Here is a 24647-nt window from a genome sequence, read left to right as displayed (position 1 = left end):
CTGGCTCTAGATGCAGAAGCCAAAAGTAAAAAGAATTCCTCCCAGGATAACTGCCTAACTCAACCAAAATCACATGGAAAACAACATTAATAAAGATTGGCCAACTGGGCTTCCCTGGTGGCACAGTGGTTGAGAGTCCGCCTGCCGATGCAGGGGGCACGGGTTCGTGCCCCGGTCCGGGAAGATCCCACATGCCGCGGAGCGGCTGGGTCCGTGAGCCATGGCCGCTGAGCCTGCGCGTCCGGAGCCCGTGCTCCACAACGGGAGAGGCCACACAGTGAGAGGCCCACGTACCGCAAAAAAAAAAAAAAAGATCGGCCAACTGACCAGAAATTCCTTCCCCTTTGTCAGATAGCAAAAATCCAGAAGAATGAGGAATCCTAGCAAAATTGACCAATACATGCAGTATGTACTTCAGAGTCAAACTCAAGGTACAAACATAAATGCTACAGGAGTTCCTGGGGAAAAGGCAAGACCACAGATGGCCACTGTGGGGGAAGGCATAAAGAAGACGTGAGTTTGAAGTGGGTCTTAAGTAAATGGGATCAAAAAAGGGTGAGCTATCCTTCTATGGGGGATAGGGAGCACATAATAACAGTGCTGATATAGGAAAATTAACTCATTTAATCCTCCCAAGAGCCCAGCCCTACGAGGTAAGTAGTATTATTAACCTTATTCTGTAAATGGGGAATTGGAAGCACAGAGCGATGTTCTCAAACTTATTGATCTCAGGTCTCCTTTATACTTTTAAAAATTATTGAGGAACCCAATAATAAGAGCTTGTATTTTTGTGGGATATATATTTACTAAAACAGAGGAATTGTAAAATTATAAGTTAAAAGATAAATTTTAAATCCCCATATGTATGAAACTTTTAAGATAATTTAAAACTGTACATGGGTCAAAGGCAACAATGGTTCTACCAGAAGGTGAGGGGAGGGATTTTTATCCTGTTTGGAAAACTGGCATTGTGTGGAACCACTGCAGTCCTCTTTGTTTGTCACAACTGGAGGAGTGCTAGTGACACCTAGTGAGGGAGAGGCCAGGGATGCTGCTTAACAGCCCTACAATGCATAGGAAAAGCACCTACAACAAAATAATTATCCAGCCCTAAATGTCAATAGTGCAGAAGTTAAAAACCTTGCTCTAGGGACTTCCCTGGTGGCCCAGTGGCTAAGACTCCACACTCCCAATTCAGGGGGCCCAGGTCTGACCCCTGGTCAGGGAACTAGATCCCACATGCCACAACTAAGAGTTGCATGCCACAACTAAAAGATCCCGCATGCCAAAACGAAGATCTCATGTGCCGCAGTGAAAACCCAGCACAGCCAGCCAGCCAGCCAGGTGAATACATACATACATACATACATACAACCCTGCTCTACTGACATTCAGAAAGCAACTCCAATGTCTATCTACAGAAGAATCAATAAATAAATCAGAGTATATTCACCCAATGGAATATTATACAGCAGTGAAAATTAACAAACCAAAGCTACTCCCAACAATACGATGAACCTCAGAAAGTTAAGTCTTGGACTAGTCAAAGTACGTGTCCATTTACAAACCTAGAAAATAAAGTTTAATTTGTTTTTTAAGGATAAATGCATAAAAGATACATCTTTTTTTTTTTTAAGCAAAGGAATACTGAACATAAAAATAAGGACAAGGTTGGGAATTCTCTGGCCATCCAGTGGTTAGGACTCTGCGTTCTCACTGTCAAGGGCCTGGGTTCGATCCCTGGCCAGGGAACTAAAATCCCATAAGCCACATGGCTCAGAAAAAAAAAAAAAAAAGCAATAAAAGAAAATCAGGACAAGGCTGCTAAGCAAAGGTAGTTGAGATAGAAGAGCATCACAAAGTTTTTTTTTTTAACATCTTTATTGGAGTATAATTGCTTTACAATGGTGTGTTAGTTTCTGCTTTATAACAAACTGAATCAGTTATACATATACATATATCCCCATATCTCTTCCCTCTTGCGTCTCCCTCCCTCCCACCCTCCCTATCCCACCCCTCTAGGTGGTCACAAAGCACCGAGCTGACCTCCCTGTGCTATGTGGCTGCTTCCCACTAGCTATCTATTTTACGTTTGGTAGTGCATATATGTCCATGCCACTCTCTCACTTTGTCCCAGCTCACCCTTCCCCCTCCTCGTATCCTCAAGTCCATTCTCTAGTAGGTCTGCATCTTTATTCCCATCTTGCCCCTAGGTTTCTTCATGATCTTTTTTTTTTTTTTAGATTCCATATATATGTGTTAGCATACGGTATTTTTCTCTTTCTGACTTACTTCACTCTGTATGACAGTCTCTAACAAAGTTTTATATCTCGATGAATTCATAGTACTGTACACCACGTCTTTCACATGCCTCAAGTATTACATAAAATCTTTTTTAAACGATGAATCAATATAAGTAATGAATTCCTGAAAATACCTGGAAATTTTAAATATACTTTAAATTAATACCAAGAATTTTTTTTACTTCTTTGCTGAAACTATTCTTTAATATAAAAACTCTACCAGCAATAAGCAAATAATCACTCCTAGTTTTTATTTTTGGTGACACCATATTTTTTTATATTAAAGGTACCAAAGCAAGACAGACCTGCAAGCCCAATGAACACCCCAACATAGGGCTTGAAACTGTCTTTTTAATTATATACTGTGGCATTATTTTAATTGAAAAAGCCTAGGGCTGGGTTATGTATTTGTATTCAAGCCCTTAAAAAGGAATTAATTTGCTTAGTTCTCCTTCCCTTAGCTTACTCTGTTACACAAACAATAACACAACTATAAATACCTATAAATGTATAGATTAAATGAACAATCAAGTGTGGCTCCTTTGGTGGAAGAACTTAAAATCATCAACTATAACATCAATAATAATTTTAGCATCAAAAGGTAATCTGGGGCTTCCCTGGTGGTGCAGTGGTTGAGAGTCCGCCTGTCGATGCTAGGGGACACGGGTTCGTGCCCCGGTCCGGGAAGATCCCACATGCCGCAGAGCGGCTGGGCCCGTGAGCCATGGCCGCTGACCCTGCGCGTCTGGAGCCTGTGCTCCGCAACGGGAGAGGCCACAACAGTGAGAGGCCCGCGTACAGAAAAAAAAAAAAAAAAAGGTAATCTGTGTAGAAATTCATTTGCACACTAGAGAAACTTCCCTGGTGGTCCAGTGGGCTGGACCCCTGGTCAGGGAACTAGATCCCGCACGCATGCCACAACTAAGAGTCCGCATGCTGCAACTAAAGATTCTGTGTGCCGCAACTAAGACACAGCCCAGCCTAGAGAAATATTTAAAAAAAAAATCATTTGCACACTAGAATAAAATTCTTTTCTAGCTATGAGAACTATGCATCCTACTAATACCCTCTAATCTGGTAAGAAATCTTGTCACATAAATGTATCATAATGGCAAGGGGAAAGAAAGTTTACAAACAGCAGTAATTCAAAATAAGAAATCTCTTTATCTAGGAAATAGTTTGCAGTGTTTCATAAAAGCAAGTGATTTCTTACATTGCAATGCAGGAAAGTGTCATGACAGACCTTATGATTCAATTTGTCAAAGGTACAGAGAAGACAAAGAAAAGAAAAAAAATCAGTAAATATAAATGTAGACATACTGCTAGATTCTCTTTTGGAAGAAAGTAAAAAATTAAATTTTCAGTGGAAAGGTACCTGATAAACAGTGATCACAAGACAGAGAAAGCATCACTGTGTCATTAAATCTTCTTTTTAAGAATTTAGAAAATACTAATTTAAAATGACCAATGTTTTCTTTACTGTTGGACTCTACTTTCAAACCTACTATTTTTAACTTGAAGCCAAAAGTAAGCTCTAATCTGCATATCAATAAAACATTTAAACTTGGAAAAAAATGTTTTAAAATTTATAAGAATAAAAATCATTTTTAAAACATGGAAACAACCTTCTGATTATGATAGATTTGTGTCTGTCATGAAAAGGGCTAAAAAGGGAAATTCTGATCAATTTTCAATAAATGTGAATTAAGGAAAAAAACCTTAACTCTCTGTTAATTCCAATTTTTAGGAAAATTACATTAAAATTTGGGTCCGGACAGACCCCGAAAATTATGCAATGAATGCCAACTAATATTTCTGCTTGAACAGAAAAAAAGGATTGTTCTCCTATGACCAAGAAGAATTTAGAAACTTGATGCACTTTCTATTATTATGCAGCAGTGTGACAAGGACACACACAACAAAGAAGGCGATTTCAACAGTTTCGAAAACTTGTATTTCACCTGATTGTGAGTTCTGACTAAAAGCTTGCTGGGCTTGGACTGTATCGCTCAGAGTGCTTTGGGAGGAAGAGCCACTTCAGCGGAAGTGCGAGAGCTGCCGTGGACCCACAGCACCTGCTGCGGCTTCTTGGCTACCACCGGCCTGCGGCGTCCTCTGCAGGCGGGCTAGTCAACCAGCACTGCGCCGCCCACACACCAGCTGGATCCCGGAGCCGCGTAGACGCCCAGGGTGAAACACGCGTCGCCGCCAACCCTACAGTGAAGTCCGCGTAACTTTTACATCTGAGATTACCGAAACCATTTAGACCCATGAGAAAACTCACCAGAGGCCGTGTAAGTTACTCTTAGGTTCTTAGTTTAAAATATTAAAACGACAGCCAAATTTTGAACCACTTTGAGAACATATTTAAGTGCAATTTCATATGCAAACTTGGAAATTATATTCCTAACAATCCACAATCGCATAAGCCATACGCAGTGTCCGCTATACTTGACATGCGAACGCATCTAAAAATATTTTCAGTGTCTACTAGATGAGTTTAATTTTCCTCAGGTTCACAAATATTAAACTAAATTATAATAAACACAAATACAATCATGATACAAAGGAAAAATCATAATCTGTTACCCAATGCTTCTTACTGATTATAAAATATGGTTTAATATATTAAAATATAAGGCCAAACCTTCATTAGTGTTCACAGAAATGAACTCTACCTGGGCTGCATTTGGTTTGTTTGACTCATAATTTTTCTTTGTTGTTAATAGCAAAACAAATGTCTCCATTTTCCTGGTCTTATGGAGGGAGGCCCAGTCCCTCTGCATAAACTCCCTCCACAGTGTGATACTGAGAACTATGCTGACTGACAACTCTTTAAATACCACTATCTTATTAAAATGAACCTTTTAAAGAAAAGAAAAAAAAAAAAAAAAGACTTGCATTTGTTTGGTTCAGACCCAAACCCTAAATATAACTGACCTCTTTGCTCAACTCTCCTGCTACCACAAAAACAAACAAACCAAAGCCCACTAAATTAAGAATAAATCTACAGCACCAGCCCAGATGGTTGCACAGAATTATGCTCAATTAAGAAACATAACCCAATGTTACTTAAGCTGCTCCTGAACACAAGAAAAAGAATAATAAGCTTTAAAATCCTTAAGAAGCAAGGCTAAAATGGGTAACAAAACTTGACAATTGGCCCAAGAAAACTGCAAAACAATTTTAAGAGTACTGATGACAATGCTTTTAAAAATGAGCAAGTGGGACTTCCCTGGTGGCAAGGTAGTTACGAATCTGCCTGCCAATGCAGGGGACAGGAGTTCGAGCCCTGGTCCAGGAAGATCCCACATACCACGGAGCAATTAAGCCCGTGCACCACAACTACCGAGCCTGCACTCTAGAGCCTGTGAGCCACAACTACTGAGGCCACGTGCCACAACTACTGAAGCCCACGCGCCTAGAGCCTGTGCTCTGCAATAAGAGAAGCCACCGCAATGAGAAGGCCGCGCACCACAACAAAGAGTAGCCCCCGCTCGCTGCAACTAGAGAAAGCCCACACACAGCAATGAAGACCCAACACAGCCAAAAATAAAAATAAATAAATAAACTTATAAAAAAAAATGAGCAAGCAAAATCCGAAAGCACATTAAAATAATAAACCATGACCAAAAGGTTATTCCAGGAATACAAGAATTGTTCAGTAGTAGTACATGTGTTATACAATTCTTTGTGTATGTGTATTGAGTGTGTGTGTATATATGGATATCTGAACATACGCATATTCCCTAGCTCTGTTCAATGAGAGGGCATGGGAGCAACACCCCAATATCAATAAGCACCTAGATCTTGGCTTCTAAATATTTGAGGTAGGGAACGTTCAAGATGAGCCTGAATCTCTCACTGTGCCTGAAAGGAAGGGAGTGCTCAGAGAATGATGGGACATGTCAAAAGGACAGAGAATGTACCCTGAAGGGTTCCCAGGGGCCAAACCTATGACAATTTAAGCATCAGTATAAATAATATTAACAAATTATAACTCCCTGAATAAAACAGGAAACCATAAATCCAAATTGACAAAAATAAATGAATAAATTGAAAGCCTGATAAGGAACAAGATATGTACATAGTTTTTTGAAACAAAAGAATAACTTTGGAGCAGAGAAGCACAGAAGATTCTGTCTTAATCAAGCAATCAAATCGAACATTACTAGTAACAGAACAAAATGAAGTTGTGTGCTACCTGATAAGATATAATTAAATTACAGCATCACCTCTGTGATATTCCTGCCAAAGATGCCTCAAGAATATAATCATGAGGAGACATCAAACAAAAATGAAGGGATTCTCTAAAATAACTGCCTTGTAATCTTCAAAGGTGTCAATATAATGAAAATCAAAGAAAGACTGAGGACGATTTGAGACTGAATGATGCTAACTTAAGAAACTTGAAAACAAGAAAATGCAATGCATCATTTGGACTGGACACTTTTGCTACAAAGATTGCTATAACAAATGGTGAAACGTAAAAGGTCTAAAGATTAGATGACAGTAATGTATCAATATTATTTAACTTCTTGATTTTAATGTATATACTGTGGTTATGCAGGAAACTGTCTTTATAGGAAACACACACCCAAGTACTGACCAGTGATAGGGTCATAAAGGCAAATTTTTCAAGGAAATAAAAGTTCTTTGTACTATTAATGCAACTTTTCTAAAAGTCTGAGATTGTCCCAAAGTTAAAAAAGAAAATTATTTTTAAAATACAAAGGAATAAATTTAAGAAATGTACAAGATCTGTGTAAAGATATCTTTAAAATATCCTTTATAAGGACTTAAAAGAAGACTTAAATGGAAAGGCATACCACATTTGGGGGCAGGAAAACTCAATATTCTAAAGATATTTCTCTACATTTCTCTATTAAGTTTATTTCCAAAACTATAAATAGGTTTTTTATAACTTGACATATTTAGATATAATGAGGAAAAATAAACAAGAATAACCTGGAAAGCTCTAAAAATATATTATAAAGCTACAACAATTAAAATGTTGAGGTAATGGTACATAAATAGATTGCTGTAATAGGAATCAAAATAACTTTCAGGGGGCTTCCCTGGTGGCACAGTGGTTGAGAGTCCGCCTGCCGATGCGGGGGACACGGGTTCGTGACCCGGTCCGGGAGGATCCCACATGCCGCGGAGCGGCTGGGCCTGTGGGCCATGGCCGCTGGGCCTGCGCGTCCGGGGCCTGTGCTCCGCAACGGGAGAGGCCGCAGCGGTGAGAGGCCCGCGTACCGCAATAAAAATAAAAAAAATAACTTTCAATACTGCACTGGTTAAATAAATTATCATACACATACAATGCAATACTGTGTCATCATTTTAAAAAAAGAAGCTCTAGGGACTTCCCTGGTGGCCCAGCGGTTAAGAACCTGTGCTTCCACTGCAGGGGGCATGGGTTCGATCCCTGGTCAGGGAACTAAGATCCCACATGCCATGTGGTACAGCCTTAAAAAAAAAAAAAAAAAAAAAGCTCTATATTTATATTTTAAAAATCTCATCCAAGGGGGTGGGAAAAGGGGAAATTAGATGAAAGTAGTCAAAAGGTACAAGTTTTCACTTATAATACTAGGGATATAACATACAACATGATAAACATAATTAACACTGCTGTACGTTATATATGAAAGTTGATAAGGGAGTAAACCCTAAGAGTCTCATCACAGGGAAAATTTTTTTTCTATTTCTTTAATGTTGTATCTATATGAGATGATGGATGCTCACTAAACCTACTGTTGTAATCATTTTATGATGTATGTAAGCCAAATCATTATGTTGTACACCTTAAACTTATACAATGCTGTATGTCATTTATACCTCAATAAAACTGAGGGGAGGAGGGGAAGGTCACATGCAAGTTACAGTTAAATGAAAAAAAAAATATTCAAAGCAGTAAGTATAGGTACTAGCATTTGTGTAAAAAATGCATACATATGCATATACACACATATGCTTGTACAAAATATCTTATAAAGAATATATAGACTATGTCTGGAAAGCCCCAAAAGAAACAGTTTTAACAATGGTTAACTAATAAGAGGAAATGCCTATCTGATGGCCAAAGGTAAGAATATGTACTTTTTACCCATTTACACCTTCTCAGTTTTATACCTTGTTGTATACCTTGCACTGCCTACTTAAAATAATACTTCTTTAACATATATGTACATAAATAATAAAATAAATTTTTAAAAATAAATAAAATTATCAAAAAGGAATGAAAAATGAATTTCCCTATCTCAGGGCTAGATTCTTCCTGCTAATGAAAGCTGCCTGAATGTTGTAGACTGAGAGTTCTCAGTAAAGTGTCCAAATTTTAGGCGAGTGTTCCTTTTGAAAATTAAATAAAAACAAAATGGATGAGATAAGCTACCAGCAAAAATAAATAAATAAATAAGCCTCATCAGTACCATCAGTCTCCCACTCAAAGGGATGCCCGTGACCTTGCTGAGTATTTGATGGACTCCCAAAACAGAACCAAAGCAACAAGACCGATTTTCAATCAGAGAAACAAAGGGATGTCCTCAGGACTAGAATTTAAACAAATGTCTAGTGCAAAAGAAGAGTTAAAAGGTGGAGATAAAGAAAGAGCCAAAGTGAAGAAATGTGTCTTCTTTAACCTCCTTCAACAGGAAAAACGAACCTGCAGGAAGAATGTCCTAATGAACAGAAGTGAGTACTTCTAAGGGTCAAGAGAAGCCCAGCAGGTGAAAAATACCCCAGTTCAGATTACTCCTCAATGCTACCATCTCCATCTGTGGGACCTGCCTGTCACCAAATAATGTGTACTTTCCCAGGGACCAGACTTTCTAGAAAGAGCCCTGAGGAACAAACATGTATGCTTTGGGTCTGAGTTCTGGTTCTTCCTGTGAGTTTGATTAGGGAGTGACACTGAGGACCTTAGTCCTCCAATGCCTGACATACTCTGAATCACTGGGAAAAGTTCAGATTTCTGAACCTGCAATGCTGAAAATGAGAACAAGAATACGTAATCCCCCAAAAGTGATGTCACTGTCACACACACACTCCAAAAGGTCCTATCTGGCCAACTGTCCTTATTTTGACATCTCTCTCTAATTTCAAACTTTTCCCATTCCTTCTCTAGTAAATAGTAAATCAATACTTAAAATATGTATTTTGTACAGCTATCAAATATATTTTCAAATATTTAATTTAATCTACTAAGGCCTGAGTGTTAAAAGCCTAAATAATTTTAAATACAGCTTTGGGAAATTTTACTGATGATTACACATTACAAACTGTTACTATATGTTTCCTTCAATTTGGTTTCTAAGTCCCACTATAACTAGACATTTTCCAAATTTAACAGAAAGGTATCACCTGTATACACCCTAGTTCATCCCAAACCCTCTCCATCCCTTCCACTCATGCCAGACTGCAGGGTTTAATAAGGGCTATTAGGACTTTCTAAATGATCAACCGTAAGTGAATATTCATTATCAACATGCTTGAGCATGCCAGGGAGAGATTTCAGCAAAATAAAAGATAAAAAACAAGGCTTAGTAAACTTTGATAACTTAGAAAAGGAAAAATACGCAGGCTAGGAGCAGATACGTAGAACACTGTGCAGTGCAAGATTACATATCATGAAGGTAGAATGTAAGTCCTGCTTGGACAGAGGTTCCCAAAACACAGTCACTAGAAACCTGGCCTCTAACCACCATTTTAAAGTGTATATTTTTTAAAATTTTATTTATTTATTTGGCTCCATTGGGTCTTCGTTGCTGCACGCGGGCTTTCTCTAGTTGTGGCAAGCGAGGGCTACTCCTCGTTGCATTGCGCGGGCTTCTCATTTCTGTGGCTTCTCTTGTGCAGCACGCGCTCTGTGGCATGTGGGCTTCAGTAGGTGTGGTGCGCGGGCTCAGTAGTTGTGGCTTGCGGGCTCTAGAGTGCAGGCTCAGCAGCTGTGGCACACGGTTTTAGCTGCTCCGCGGTATGTGGGATCCTCCCAGACCAGGGCTCGAACCCATGTCCCCTGCATTGGCAGGCAGATTCTTAACCACTGCACCACCAGGGAAGTCCCTAACCACCACTTTAAGAAAGGTGTTATTTTTCCTATTTGCAAATACGTGGTAATGTATAGGAAATTTTTTTTTCAACTGAGCCTTTCTTACTATAAATATAATAATGTTCATTCTCAAAAAAATTTTTTTTAATGAAGGGAAATCAAAATTACCAGTAATCCCACCACCAAGTTAACATTCCAGTGTATTTTTTCTAGACATACACATTTATAAACATGTTTAAACACAACTAGGATCATACAATGTATACAATTTTGTTTATTGCTTTTTTTCATTAAACAAAGAAGGTTTGGAATTACCTAATGTTTTTAAATATTCTTCCAAGTTAGTAATAGCAGAGCATAGAGTTCACTTAAAATAGACCCTGTGCTAGACACTTAGGTTATTTCTAATAATTTAGTTAGCAAAATATATAAGAGATCAATATTTCATGGTGGGGTAAACAGCACCAAGCTTTTTCCTCACAGGAGTTCTGGTAAGTGAACAAATGAGAACCACAGCCCTAAGGATAAGCTCTAGTGATACGCTGAACGTGACACTCATGCCCGGCCAGGCTCCTTAATTCATACCTTCACAAATACTTACTGGTTTGCCTTGATCCCCTTGTTTTCATTTCTGGAATTGTTTGGTTTGTAATAAATTGAGAAAATAAAATTGATGAGCAGCCAGCCTTAAAACACACCTGTAATGAGCTCAAGGAAGCAGGGTGGGAGAGTGCTATTAGTGGCCCCAGAGAAACCTGGAAGAGAAGACCTAAAACGAGTCAGGTTTAGATTTTTCTCAACCTGACCTTAAGCAACCCTCCTTTGAGATCAGGCCAGAACTTCTAAGAATAACTAGCTTTTGGCAACAGCTAATTCTTTAAACGTGTGAGGGGGGTTGGAAGGTGGTATTTAAAGCTATACTTATACTTCCCATCAGGTAAGACTAAGAAAATAGTAATTGTGTTTCGAAAGGGGGGAAGGGGCTAATGGATTGCCTTAGACCTCTGCTATTCAAACTGCCGTCAGCAGTCCTACGTGATTTAGTGGGTTATATCAATATTTTTTATAATATGTTATACAGTATCAGAGTACAGACAATATCAGAGTACAGAACAGGTGGCAAACTATTATTTTGTGAAATTTTTGTTTCAGTTTTATAGTGTGTGTGTGTGGTCCGGATGGGTAAAAGGTACTTCCTACCGTGTGCCTGACTTTAATTTTTTAGTTTCCTTAATTTTTTCATATACGTAAATGTCATTAATTTGTATAACAAAGGTTTACTGAGCACCTATACTATAGTGCTGGTGAGACAGCAGTGTGCTGCTGTTATGTAAGTGAATAATAGTTGATCCCTGCCATTGTAGAATTCTTTCAGTTTAGAAACAAACTATCACATAATCACATAAATATAAGATTATAAACTGCTAAGTGTTATGGAAGGAAAAGTTTAGTAAATTAGGATCAGTTATCATTAGGGAAGCTGATTTAGATTGGGGAAAAGGTAGGGGTGACAGGTCAGGATTGTCTGAGAAACTGCATTCAAGCAGAGACCAGAAAGATGTACTTGGAAAGGAAGGGAGTGGGAAGGAAAATCTGCCTGGCAGAAAATGGCACTTTCAGCAAGGGTCTGTAAGGTCTGGGAAAATGAAAAGCCACTGGGCAGCTTCCCCGGTGGCGTAGTGGTTAAGAATCCGCCTGTCAATGCAGGGGACACGGGTTCGAGCCCTGGTCCGGGAAGATCCCACATGCCGCGGAGCAACTAAGCCCATGCGCCACAACTACTGAGCCTGTGTGCGTGCCTAGAGCCGGTGCTCGGCAACAAGGGAAGCCACCTTAATGAGAAGCCCGCTCACCACAGTGAAGAGCAGCCCCCGCTCGCTGCAACTAAAGAAAGCCCATGCAGCAACAAATACCCGACGCAGCCATAAATAAATAAATAAATTTATTTAATTTTAAAAAAAAAAGAAAAGCCACTGGACGGAAAGGTAGAACCATCTATTGATAAATAAGGCTTAGTGGGGGAGCTTGGGATAGGAAGAGATAATGCAGGACTTTTAAATGTCCCGAGGGCCATTAGAATGATCCAATTTGCATTTTAAAAGATCACTGGGTAGAGAAGAGCTATCAAGGGGGGTAGAGTGGATACAGAGGTGGTACCAGGTGGAGACTAGAAGACTGATTTGATTCATATTTAGGAAGCAGAAGTGACAGGTTTGGTGATGGTACAAATGCGAGGGCTGAAGAGCCATGAGGCGTCTGGGATAACCCTCAGGTTTCCCAAGTTAACAAAGAAATGGAGTGAGGTACAAGAAAAACTCAGAGGAGCATAGTGGAGAGGAAAGATCACAGTTTGGCCTGTCATAGTTAACAGGTAGAGATGCCAAATTAATAACTAAAACTGGATGGAAATATAAAACAAAGAAGTCATCACCAAAACGGTTTTGATGATACATTATTCTGCTCCTTAAATATTTACCCACAGTAATGTATAATACAAACCCAGAAGAATCTAGAATAAATTTTAAAGTCTCACAGAAACAGACTCACAGCCTTAGAAAAACAAACTTATGATTACCAAAGGGGAAAAGTGGGGGGGGGGATAAATTAGGATAAATCAGAGGTTGGGATTAACATGCACACACAACTATATATATCAAATAGTTAATCAACAAGGACCTCCTGTAGAGCACAGAGAACTGTACTGAATACTCTGTAATAAACTCTATGGGGAAAAAATCTGAAAAAAAAATAGGTATATGTATAACTGAGTCACTTTGTTGTACCCCTGAAACTAATACAACATTGTAAATCAACTATACTCCAATATAAAATAAAAATTAAATTAAAAAAATTTTAGTCTCTATGGAACAGCAATTCATAAATACCACAGCAGCTGAAGCCACTGTGTATCTGAAAATACAGAGCAAGAGCAACGGTGTAACTAAACAGTCACATTCAAAACAATCCTCTTTTATGAAATAGTAAGGAATCACTTGTCTATTGTGTTCACAATATGCTCCACATCTAACACAGCGCATGGCACATAGGAGGTGTTATCTATTGAAGACAAGTACCCACTACTAGGCAGAATAAACCACAGCAAAAATAAAACAAATGGCGCAAATAACAAGCAATTCTGCAAGGAAAAACTCGAGTATGAAACATACAAATGTATAAATAAGGACATTTCTCAGAGAAAAAAAGGGAAATGAGTTATTTAGCACAAACTCAGTTCTCATACCCAAATAGATGCTATGTTCTGGTCCCTAAGAATCGGCTTAATTTCAAGCTTCTAGGGAAGACCACCCCAGGCAACCTCACTGATCCCTAGAAGTCCCTACATATGAGAAAGAACAGAAATGTAATAAAAGCTTGATGTTGAAAAGCTATAGTAAAATCTCATCTAGGTTATTAAAACAAAACAAAAAAGGTTAAAAATGGCAATTACTAATGACATTTTTTCCTCTAAAGTCTCCTGTTGTCAGATTTTCTAACAAACATGGATTTTAACTGGTTTTTTCTCCTGCTCACAAAGGTCACACTGATACATAGGAGAAAAATCCAAAGATGCACATAAACACAAAGGAGACAAATTAACCATATTCCCATTGCCCAGAAGTAACCACTTTCAGTGTTTCATGTGGAGCTTTTTCTGTGCATACATGGGGATGGAAAGTAAAGAGTGATACACAGCTAGACTTAAGTCTATAAATGAGATTACAGAACACTGCTATGGCAAGTATATAGGACTGAGGAAAGACTAACCTAAAGTGACAACTGAGCTGAGCTATCTGAAGGATGAGATGGAATTAACCAGACAAAGAAGCACAGGCTGCTAGGCAGAGAGAACAAGAATGTGTGCTGGGTACCGAACCCCACCAAGCCAGGCAACTGGGGAGAGGGAGGAGACTGGCTGGGCAAAGCCTTGTTGAGAGGACTCAGGGAAAGAATGAGGTGAGGCCACTGAAAGAGAAGCAAGGTAGATAGACTCCTCAAAGGGAATGTCCCAATTGCTTAGGTGGGAAAAGGATTAGGCCCTACAAGTGTGGACTTAGATGATCAGCATCTTCTCCCAAAGGGTGTAAAGAGTAGGGGCACAGGGGAATCTTTGGGGAGGCGAGAGGGGGGGTGAAGCTGCAGGGAGAAAAAGATAATAATCCGATATTTTAAATTTATATTTTAGGCTCCATAAAGCCTTCTAGACTGATAAGGATAAAGAAAATGTAGTGATTTTAACTATGGTACAACTCCCAAGAAATTCATATTAGAAATGAAGGTAGGGAGAGAAGCATTAACTATTCATAGTACAAAAAAGAAAATATAAATTTTAAAAGACTGAAAGACCTGCATTAGACACTGAGTTTAATGACAGCATGGAATGTACCTGTTTTATCATCATATCTCTAATAAACATACAGCAAATAAATCAATATCAAGGGAATAATCATTATGAGTATTACGTATGAAAAAAGACTGGGCTAACAGAAAGGGACGATCTTAATGACATCCAGACAAGAAAAACACAACACTATACTCAGGACAAAGCCACATACAGAGAATTCTGCCTCTAAGAAGTGGTCTTCGTAGTGAAGCACGAAAGAGTCAATAGGCCTCTCAAAGGGGCCTATCAATACTATTATCCCTACCTGCTCATTCACTCATTCAAGAGAAAATGTTTAATCCAGAAACTCCACTACTAGGTGTATACCCAAGAGTTAAAAAAAAAAAATGCATACAAAACTAGTTCATGAATGTTCATAGCAGCATCATTCATGACAGCCAAAATGTACAAACAACCCACACGCCCATCAACCAACAAACACATAAAATGTGATATATCCATACAGTGGAATATTATTCAGCCATAAAAATGAATGAAGTACTGAAATATGCTATATATAACATCGATGAACTCTGAATATTATGCTAAGTGAAAAAACTCTAGCCACAAAAGACCAAGTATTATATAAGTACATTTATATGGAAAGTCCAGAACAGACAAGTCTACTGAGACAGAAAGCAGATTAGTCCTTGCCTGGGGCTGGGGTGAAGACTGGATTTGGAAGAAATGGACAGTAACTGCTAATGGGAAAGTATTTCTTTTTGAGGTGATAAAAATGTGCTAAAATTGATTGTGCTGATGGTTGCACAATTCTATACATATACTAAATACCATGAAAAAAAATCCACTTTAAATAGGTGGATTTTATGGTATGTGAATTATATCTCAATAAAGCTGTTATTAAGAAACAGGGTATTTTGAGCACTGGGGCACTATGGTAAACTGCTGGAAATAGAACAAAGAAGACACACACACACACACACACAAAACCTGTCAGAGCTCTAATATTCTCGTAGAGGAGAAAAGGCAATCAACAGGCAATTAGAAAACGATGCGAAGAGCAAAGAATTCAGACTGTACCCCAGCGGGACCTAACCTAGCCCTGTATGATTACGATGTCTAGAAGAGAACTCAATATACCAGATTTTCGTCCTTAAATTGAAATTTAAGTCTAAGAAGCTTTTTTAAAATTAAGTACCTGTTCAGCCTCTTAAAATCTGCATTCTTACTGAAGGTTAACAGATTCTTCTTTTAAGCATTTGTGCACATGCAATGTTTAAAATATGTTTTTAACTTTACAAAAGCAACAGATTACAGTCTGTTAATAAAATGAAACAAGTCTCCGATTTAAATTGTATTGCCAAGTTCGTAGGGTGCTGTAAAGATTATGTGCAAACTTTTCATAAGACCTTAAATTGGAAGAAAGAGGGCCTAAAAGACCCGAACCGTGTGACACATTCCAAAACAAAGCCTGGGAGTTGGGAGGGGACCCGCAAGGTAGGAGACCTAGACTAATGATCATAAAGAACTGAGTGCTACAAAGTAAAAATGGACCTTTAATATTTAAAGCCACTAATTTTCAAACACGACACTTCGAAATTAGAATATTAGTAACCGTTGCCATAGGAACAGTGACGCTGAGTTTCCCGAGATTAAAAATAAAAAATACTGCAAATTCAAGTGGGTGAAATAGGGCAAAGTTTGGTCCGAACGTAGGTGAACCGAGCCTACCAAAAAACTTCCACAAGGGTTAAGAGTGGACCGGCTGCAACTTTTAACCTACACTTCCGAAGCAGCGCTTGATAAATCACCCAGCAGGGTAATTTACCAACTGCTAAAAAAAAAAAAAAAAAAGTTTGCCCTCTCTTCTCCAGGGGGAGGAACCACACAAAAACGCTCCCTGGCATTCGCCCACAACCAAAACCAGACCGTGCAGACGTGCGTGGTTGCAGCTCAAGGGGAGACTGGCTCCGAGTTCACCCGGAAAGCATGCGAATCGAGCCCTGCTGGTTTCATTGGCTGAGCCCCGAGGAAAACCCCAAGCTCGAGCCCGGAGCCCCAGCCTGCCTGGCTCCTTTCTTCACATTCCCACCCCCCGCCACGTCCTATGCCTGGCATTCCACGCGACCCGATCCAACTCATATTTATTAAGCACCCACTGTCTACACCGCATCGTGGCTAGAGGCACTGCAGGAAGAAATGGCCCCACGCCGGAAAAACCAATAGGATAGCCACAGGGGCTAAGGACGGACCCGAGAGAGGAGCTGACTACCTACGGTGGGGTAGTCTGGAGAGGAGCCCTCACCCTCACCCCGCGGGTCATGAGAGTCCCAGGGAAGAGATGGCCCCGAGGGGCGCACCAGGCCCGGCCTCCGCGGAGTCCACCGCAGACCGGGCTGGGAGGGGAAAGGTAAGGAGTAGGCATCCCCGGACCACCCGCGCGCCCCTTCCAAGGAGCCCGACCCTGACTCCGGCCCCCGGGAGAACGGCGAGCCTGGGGACCGAACCCCCGGAGGGCCGGAGCGGGCTGTCACTGGCTCCCGCCTCCCACCCCAAGACCATGGCCGGCCGCTCTCTCGCCAGCGTGACAGTCGCGGCGGCCGCGGACCTAGCGTCTCTGGCCCGGCGTCTCCGCTCCGCCGGACGCCGGCACCCCCTGCTGCCCCGCGCAGAGCGGGGCAGTGCCAGGAAGACCGCCCGGGCCCCTCCCCCAACGGTCCCCATCCCCCGGACTCCGGAAAAGCAGTTACCTGGCGCGCAAGCGGGGGAGAGGACACGACCCAGAACAGGAAGGTGAGAAGGCAAACGGTGGCCTCCGGCCCAGGGAGATTCGGGAAATTTGGGAGACTTGTTCCGCACTGGGTGACAGCTGTTCGCTGCGCACGCGCACCCGGACCCAGTCGCCCGATGACTCCGCCGCTCCTCACCCTCCCGTCGAGGGGCAGGGAGACAGCGGCGAAGGCGCGCGCACAGCGCCAGCCGGCTCTCCCTGCGCGAGGGCGCGCGCGCCGTCACGTGACCGCGGGGCCCGGCACTTAGTGGGTCACGTGAACTTCCAAACAGCTTAAAGGTGCCAGGCACCTTCTTGCTTTGGGCTTAATCTTCCGCACTGTTCTTAGCTTAGGCTCCCGCCGCGCTTCGTGTTTTCTGGAGACGGACATGTCCCCTTTTGCCCAGAACGGGAAGACACTTGAGCAGAAGGAAGGAACAGGTGCACAGAACCTTGCCTGGAAGCGCCTACCGGGTTCCCTCAGGGCTGGACCTGATGGAGTCCACGCGCCACACGTCGCCCTGGGTTCCGACGCGGGCCTATGGCGGCCTCCGGAACGCGAACGTCAGAGTGGCGTTGCCCTGGGTGCGGCCTCGGAATGCCCAGCCGAGCCTGGCTAGGATGCCGCTGCTCGCTGCTGGGCAGCAATGACAGCGTCATACGGCCGAGGCTCCTGAGCCTCCAGACCGAAATGGGAGATCCCGAGTGAGCGAAGGGTGTGTGCCTGCCAACCCTTTAACAAGTAACTCAAGCGAGAAGCTGTGCTGTTAGCCGAGAGGAGTGAAACTGCCCTGTACTGCAGTCACCTACGCGGAACAAGTTCCGCACCGCGCAGGTGTGCTCTTGAGTCCCGAGGCGACCCCCATAGGAATTCGGACGGGGGGGTCTCTCAAAAACTTGGGGTGACAGCACTATGGCCTGAATTGTAGTAACAGGAAGTGCAGGTACCTCCGGACCCCTCAGACGTACTTAAATTAGCTTGCTACAACTTGTTATTTCTGTGCTGTACCTCTGTCTTCCAAGGTGTCAGAAAGAACCACACAGACCTTACTTAACTAAGGTCTTTGTACTACCAAAGACAGATGGCTGAGCACCAGGTGTTTTGCAAAGCTGAACAATTTTTTTAACTTCCTGTAGAGTTCCCAGCTGGGTCCTTTGTGACGTTTCCTCTAATGTCTTCTCGGCGAAGAAAGATTGGGCAGAACCTTACACTTCTGAGCACACTCGGGCTGTCTCATATGCTGAGTTTTCTACTACAATCCACTGATTTCTGTTTTTTTTTAATATCTAAACAGGTCCACTTACCGCACCCTGGGAGTCTTTTCTCCCTGGAAGGAGCATTGCGAGGACAGATGAAATATGGGTGATTAAGTAAAGCTAATGGAATTATTGGGTCACCACATTTCATAAGTCATTAAATTAGAATTATTACCCACATAGGTACACGATTGAACTTACCTAATATGTAAACTCAACTGGGACTTTTCCAAATGTGTATACTATGAGGATCCCAACCCTCCTTACAAGTCAATCGGATATGCTAAAACAATAAACGTATAACAGCATTCATTTAGGGCTTACTGTGAACTTGACACTGTTTTAAGAGCCTCACATATATTAACGAAATTAATCCTTATAATCATTCAATGAATAGGTATGATTATTACCTCCTTGTTACAGATATGAAAACCGAAGTATTGAGATTAAGAAATATGTCAACTACTGAGAATCCGCCTGCCGATGCAGGGGACACGGGTTCGTGCCCCGGTCCGGGAAGATCCCACATGCCGCGGAGCGGCTGGGCCCGTGAGCCATGGCCGCTGAGCCTGCGCGTCCGGAGCCTGTGCTCCGCAATGGGAGAGGCCACAACAGTGAAAGGCCCGCATACCACAAAAAAAGAAAAAAAAAAAGAAAAAAAAAGGAAATATGTCAACTACTAAACACCAGGGTCCTTGGAAGCCATATGCTGTATTAGACGAGGAACCTAGTACACCAAAGCTAAAAGTCTGGAAACCTGAATTCCAGTCCACTCACAATTTGTAGACACATAATATTGCACAAATAACGTTTGTCGAACACAGTAAATCGAGTCTCAGTTTTTTTAATCTGAAAAATGAGGGTGACATATCAGTTTTGCTGACTTTGCGCATTTTTGAACATTAAAGAAGATACTGTACAATGTCAAAACACTTCAAAAGCTGTAAAGCACTGTGTGAATCTATTAAGCACTTCACAGTTTTGGAAATTGAAGTGAGCCTATTAGAAGATCAACTGGATTCATGTCACAGAAAATGTTGTGTCCCTAATGTATTGAAATATCTCTGTTGTAAATTACAATGAAAATTAACATTTTAGCCATGTAGTAAATTATTTACATCCAATTAAAAATGCCAGTTGTAATAAGATGGAGGCTGTATAATGGATACATAGATTTTCCTTGAAGCTTATGTTATGTGAACTACTGTTCACCTCAGAGACAATACTTATAAATTTCTTAAGATATGTATAACGCAGCAAATTGATAAATTGATACACTACTAAATAATATAGTCTAATTTTGAATATATTGAAGTCCATTAGACTTTTGCAAATATAAATAAATAATAGTAATACTCATTAATGTTTCCATTTATCATTATCACATATGTATGTTACTTCTACAGGTATAATACAAACCAACCAATAACTAGATGTTTAGATGATTTTTTTAAAGTGTCATAGTTAATATGATAGTGAGTACCTAATAAAATTAGAAATCTTGGTACCTGTTCTTCTCTGTGTCCTGTGTTCTGAAGTTCAGATCAATTTATCTCTTACCTGGATTATTACAAAAGTCTCCTAATGATCTCCCTACCTCCAATGCATTCTCCACTCACCCCCTCCCCCTCCAACTCATCTTCTGTACTGCAAGTCAGAATTACCCTCCTAAAATAAAAATTGGATCATGATTCCGCACAACTGAAACACTTCACTAATTCCCCATCATTATCAAAGCTTTCCAGTCTTATTCCACTAAGGGAGTCACAATGGCCAAGAAGAATATGGTGACCAAGGATGTGGGCTAGACATTGAAGTGAGTCAACTCTCTGTATAAGCTAAATATTCAGTTTGGATACCATTATGTCTATGTTTAATATAATAAAAACACCTAAAATTACCAGTTAAAATATTTAATTTCCCCATCAAAATATTTGAATAAAATTAAAGCTTTGGGGAGATATGTCATTTCTTTCCCTAGGGCTTCTAGTTCTCCCTGGGCCATTGTCCTAAACTTGTACATGTGTGTTTGGAAGGGTGGGGTGCTGGGGGAACAAGTGAGGTAGTTTATGTTTTCTTTCACATCAAGGAAAACATTGGGACTTATTTATGACATCAAATCATAACAATAGGGCTTCCCTGGTGGCGCAGTGGTTGAGAGTCTGCCTGCCGATGCAGAGGACACGGGTTCGTGCCCTGGTCTGGGAAGATCCCACATGCCGCGGAGCGGCTGGGCCCGTGAGCCATGGACACTGAGCCTGCGCATCCGGAGCCTGTGCTCCGCAACGGGAGAGGCCACCAACAGTGAGAGGCCCACGTACCACAAAAAAAAAATCGTAACAATAAAAACCATTCATTTTAGCAAATAAAAACTACATACCTAAGTTGAAGTTGCAAACTCAGTATTTATAGTTGTTTAAATCAATCCTTTTTATTATGTATTACTGTTATTATTTGTACTATGTTTTATGAACAGGTTTTGGATAATGATACAACTATGAACGGGACAGATGTGGCCTTGCTCTCATGGAACACACAATAAAGCCACAATGAGATACCAACATACATCCACAAAAATGGCTAAAAATAAAAACTGACAAACAAACATTGGTGACAATGTGGAGAAACAGAAACACAAATAGAAATACATATACATATGCATCAAGCACATACACAAAAAGGTTTATAGCATTACTTGTGAGGCCCCAAACTGGAAACAACCCAGGTATCTATCAGCAGTTAAGTGGAGATATAAATGTCAATAAATTTCTACAATGGAAAACTATACAGCAATAAAAATAAATGAATTACTGCTACCCAGAACAGAATGACAATCTCACAAAAACAATGGTAAGTGAAAGAAGACAGACCCAAAAGAATACATGCTGTTATTCCATTTATTTAACATTTAAAAATAGATAGAACTATTCTATGGTGTTAAAAGTCAAAATAATGGGGACTTTCCTGGTGGTGCAGTGGTTGAGAATCCGCCTGCCGATACAGGGGACACGGGTTCGAGCCCTGGTCTGGGAAGATCCCACATGCCACGGAGCAACTAAGCCCGTGCGCCACAACTACTGAGCCCACGTGCCGCAACTACTGAAGCCACCGCAATGAGAAGACCGTGCACTGCAAGGAAGAGTAGACCCCGCTCGCCACACTGCTCGCTGCGTGCAGCCACAAAGACCCAACACAGCCAAAAATAAATAAGTAAATTTTAAAAATTTATTTAAAAAAAAAAGTCAAAGTAATGGTTGCCTTTGAGAAGAAAGGGGTGGAGCAATTGGGAGGGGAGGGGAAAGGAACCTCTGGGGTGTGGCTTATGTTCTATTTTTTAACCTGGATGATAATAATTGTGATAATTCATCAAGCTGTACACTTATGATTTGTGCACTTTTATATAAGTGACATTTAAATTTAAAAGGTTTTCAAATATTTCGTATGTTAATATTTGTATATTTTTTATAGCAACTTTCTTACCCACCTTTTGACAAATGGACCACCCACGTTGATTTAACTTGATAAATAAAGGGTAAAACTTCTGAACCTTCCCTTTCCTTTTGAACAAAATTTTTTGTTGATTAGAAAGGGGAAAACTTGAAGGCAAAAACAAGTGAAAAGGAAACTGAGTGCCTTTTTCCTTTGCTCCTATTGACCCTTAAGAATTTCAGTAACTGAAAGAGTTTTCTCTCTACTGTTTCCCTAACTTGGATAGTTTCTTTATCAGGGTTGTCAGTAACTCACAATGAAATACAATAATTTTGTTAGCATAAGTAATTTTTTAGCTTTCTCAGCCATATTATATACATACTGATATTTCAAATCCTTTTTAGTTGCAGGCAAAGAATATACAGGCATACCTTGGAGATAATGTGGGGACTGTTCCAGACCACTGCAATAAAGTGAGCCGTATGAATTTTTTGGTTCCGTAGTGTACATAAAAGTTATGTCACACTATACTGTAGTCTATTAAATGTGCAATATCATTATGTCTTAAAAATGTACAGACCTTAATTTTAAAATACTTTATTGGCAAAAAAACGCTAACCATCATCTGAGCCTTCAGAAGGTTGTAAACTTTTTACGGGTGGAAGTTCTTGCCTCGGTGTTGACGGCTGCTGACTGATCAGGGTGGTGGTTGCTAAAGCTTGGGGTGGCAGTGGCCATTCCTCTAAATAAGAGCAATAAATTTTGCTACATCAAATGACTCTTCCTTTCACAAATAATTTCTCTGTAGCATGCAAAGCTCTTTGATAGCATTTCGCTCAGAGTAGAACTTCTTTCAAAATTAAAGTCAATCTTCACAAATGCTACTACTGCTTTATCAACTAAGTTTATGTACTAATCTAAATCCTTTGTTGTCATTTTAACGATCTCCACAGTATCTTCACCAGGAGTTGATTCCATCTCAAGAAACCACTTTCTTTGCTCATTCATAAGAAGTGACTCCTTATTCATTCAAGTTTCACCGTGAGGTTACAACAATACAGCCACATCTTCAGGCTCCACTTCTAATTCTAGTTCTCTCGCTATTTCCATCACATCTGCAGCTCCTTCCTCCACTCCCCTCAAAGTCATCCATGAGGGTTGGAATCCAATTCTTCCAAATTCCTTTATTTATTCTATTTATTTATTTTTGGCTGCGTTGGGTCCTCGCTGCTGCGCGCAGGCCCTCTCTAGTTGTAGCGAGTGGGGGCCACTCCTCGCTGCAGGGTGCAAACCTCCCATGGCGGTGGCCTCTTTTTTTTGTTGCGGAGCACGGGCTCCAGGCACGCGGGCCCCAGCAGCCGCAGCACGCAGGCTCAGCAGCAGTGGTGCACAGGCCAGCTGCTCCACGGCATGAGGCATCCTCCCGGACCTGGGCTCGAACCTGTGTCCCCTGCACCGGCAGGCAGACTCCCAACCACTGTGCCACCAGGGAAGTCCCCCAAATTCCTTTAATGTTGATATTTTGACCTCTTCCCATGAATCTCAAATGTTCTTAATGTCATCTAGAATGCTCAATCTTTTCCAGAAGATTTTCCGTTGACTTTGTCCAGATCCATCAGAGGATAACTATGGCCACTATAGCCTTATGAAATGTATTTCTTAAATAATAAGACTTGAAAGTCAAAATGACTCTTTCATCCATAGGCTGCAGGATGGGTGTTGTGTCAGCAAGCATAAAAACAACACTAATCTTGTTGTACACCTGGATCAGAGCTCTTGGGAGACCAAGTACATTGAGCAGTCAATGAGCAGTAATATTTTGAAAGGAATCTGTTTTTCTGAGCAGTAGGTCTCCACAGTGGGCTTAAAATATTTAGTTAACCATGTTGTAAACAGATGGGCTGCCAATCAGGCTTTGTTGTTCCATTTATAGAGCACAGGCAGAGTAGATTCTGCATAATTCTTAAAGGCCCTAGGACTTTTCCGAATGGTAAATGAGCATTGGCTTCAACTTCAAGTCATCAGCCACATTAGCCCCTAATAAGACAGTCATTCTGCCCTTTGAAGCTTTGAAGCCAGCCATTGACTTCTCCTCTTTAGCTATAAAAGTCCTAGATGGCATCTTCTTCCAATATAAGGCTGTTTCATCTACCTTGAAAATCTGTTGTTTAATGTAGCCACCTTCGTCTTAGCTAGATTTCGATAACTTGCTGCAACTTCTACATCAGCCCTTGCTGCTTCACCTTGCACTTTTATGTTATGGAGATGACTTCTTTCCTTAAACATCATGAACCAACCTCTGCTAGCTTCAAATTTTTCTTTTGTAACTTTCTCACCTCTCTCAGCCTTCATAGAATTGAAGAGAGTTAGGGCCTTGCTCCGGATTAGGCTTTAGTTTAAGGGAATGTTGTGGCTGGTTTGAACTTCTATCTAGATCACTCAGACTTTCTCCATATCAGCAAAAAGGCTGCTTCATTTTCTTATCATTTGTGT

The 24647-nt window shown here is 40.8% G+C and overlaps 1 protein-coding gene across 4 annotated transcripts in view; it reads right to left on the bottom strand.

The window, feature by feature from the left end:
- Positions 1–17739, bottom strand: part of KDM4C (lysine demethylase 4C) — a 398364-nt gene extending 380625 nt beyond the window's left edge. For 3 of the 4 annotated variants that reach the window (XR_009519875.1, XM_060014733.1, XM_060014738.1), the window contains exon 1: positions 17449–17557. The gene's annotated coding sequence lies outside the window, so the exon portion shown is untranslated. Of the gene's footprint in view, positions 1–17448 lie in introns of all 4 variants that reach the window. The other variant, XM_060014734.1, reaches the window with a different exon arrangement.
- Between the last annotated feature and the right edge of the window lie 6908 nt (positions 17740–24647).

This window comes from Delphinus delphis, chromosome 6, assembly GCF_949987515.2.
Source record: "Delphinus delphis chromosome 6, mDelDel1.2, whole genome shotgun sequence".
In the NCBI taxonomy this organism is placed as follows: domain Eukaryota; kingdom Metazoa; phylum Chordata; class Mammalia; order Artiodactyla; family Delphinidae; genus Delphinus; species Delphinus delphis.
This window is presented reverse-complemented; position numbering and strand designations above follow the sequence as displayed.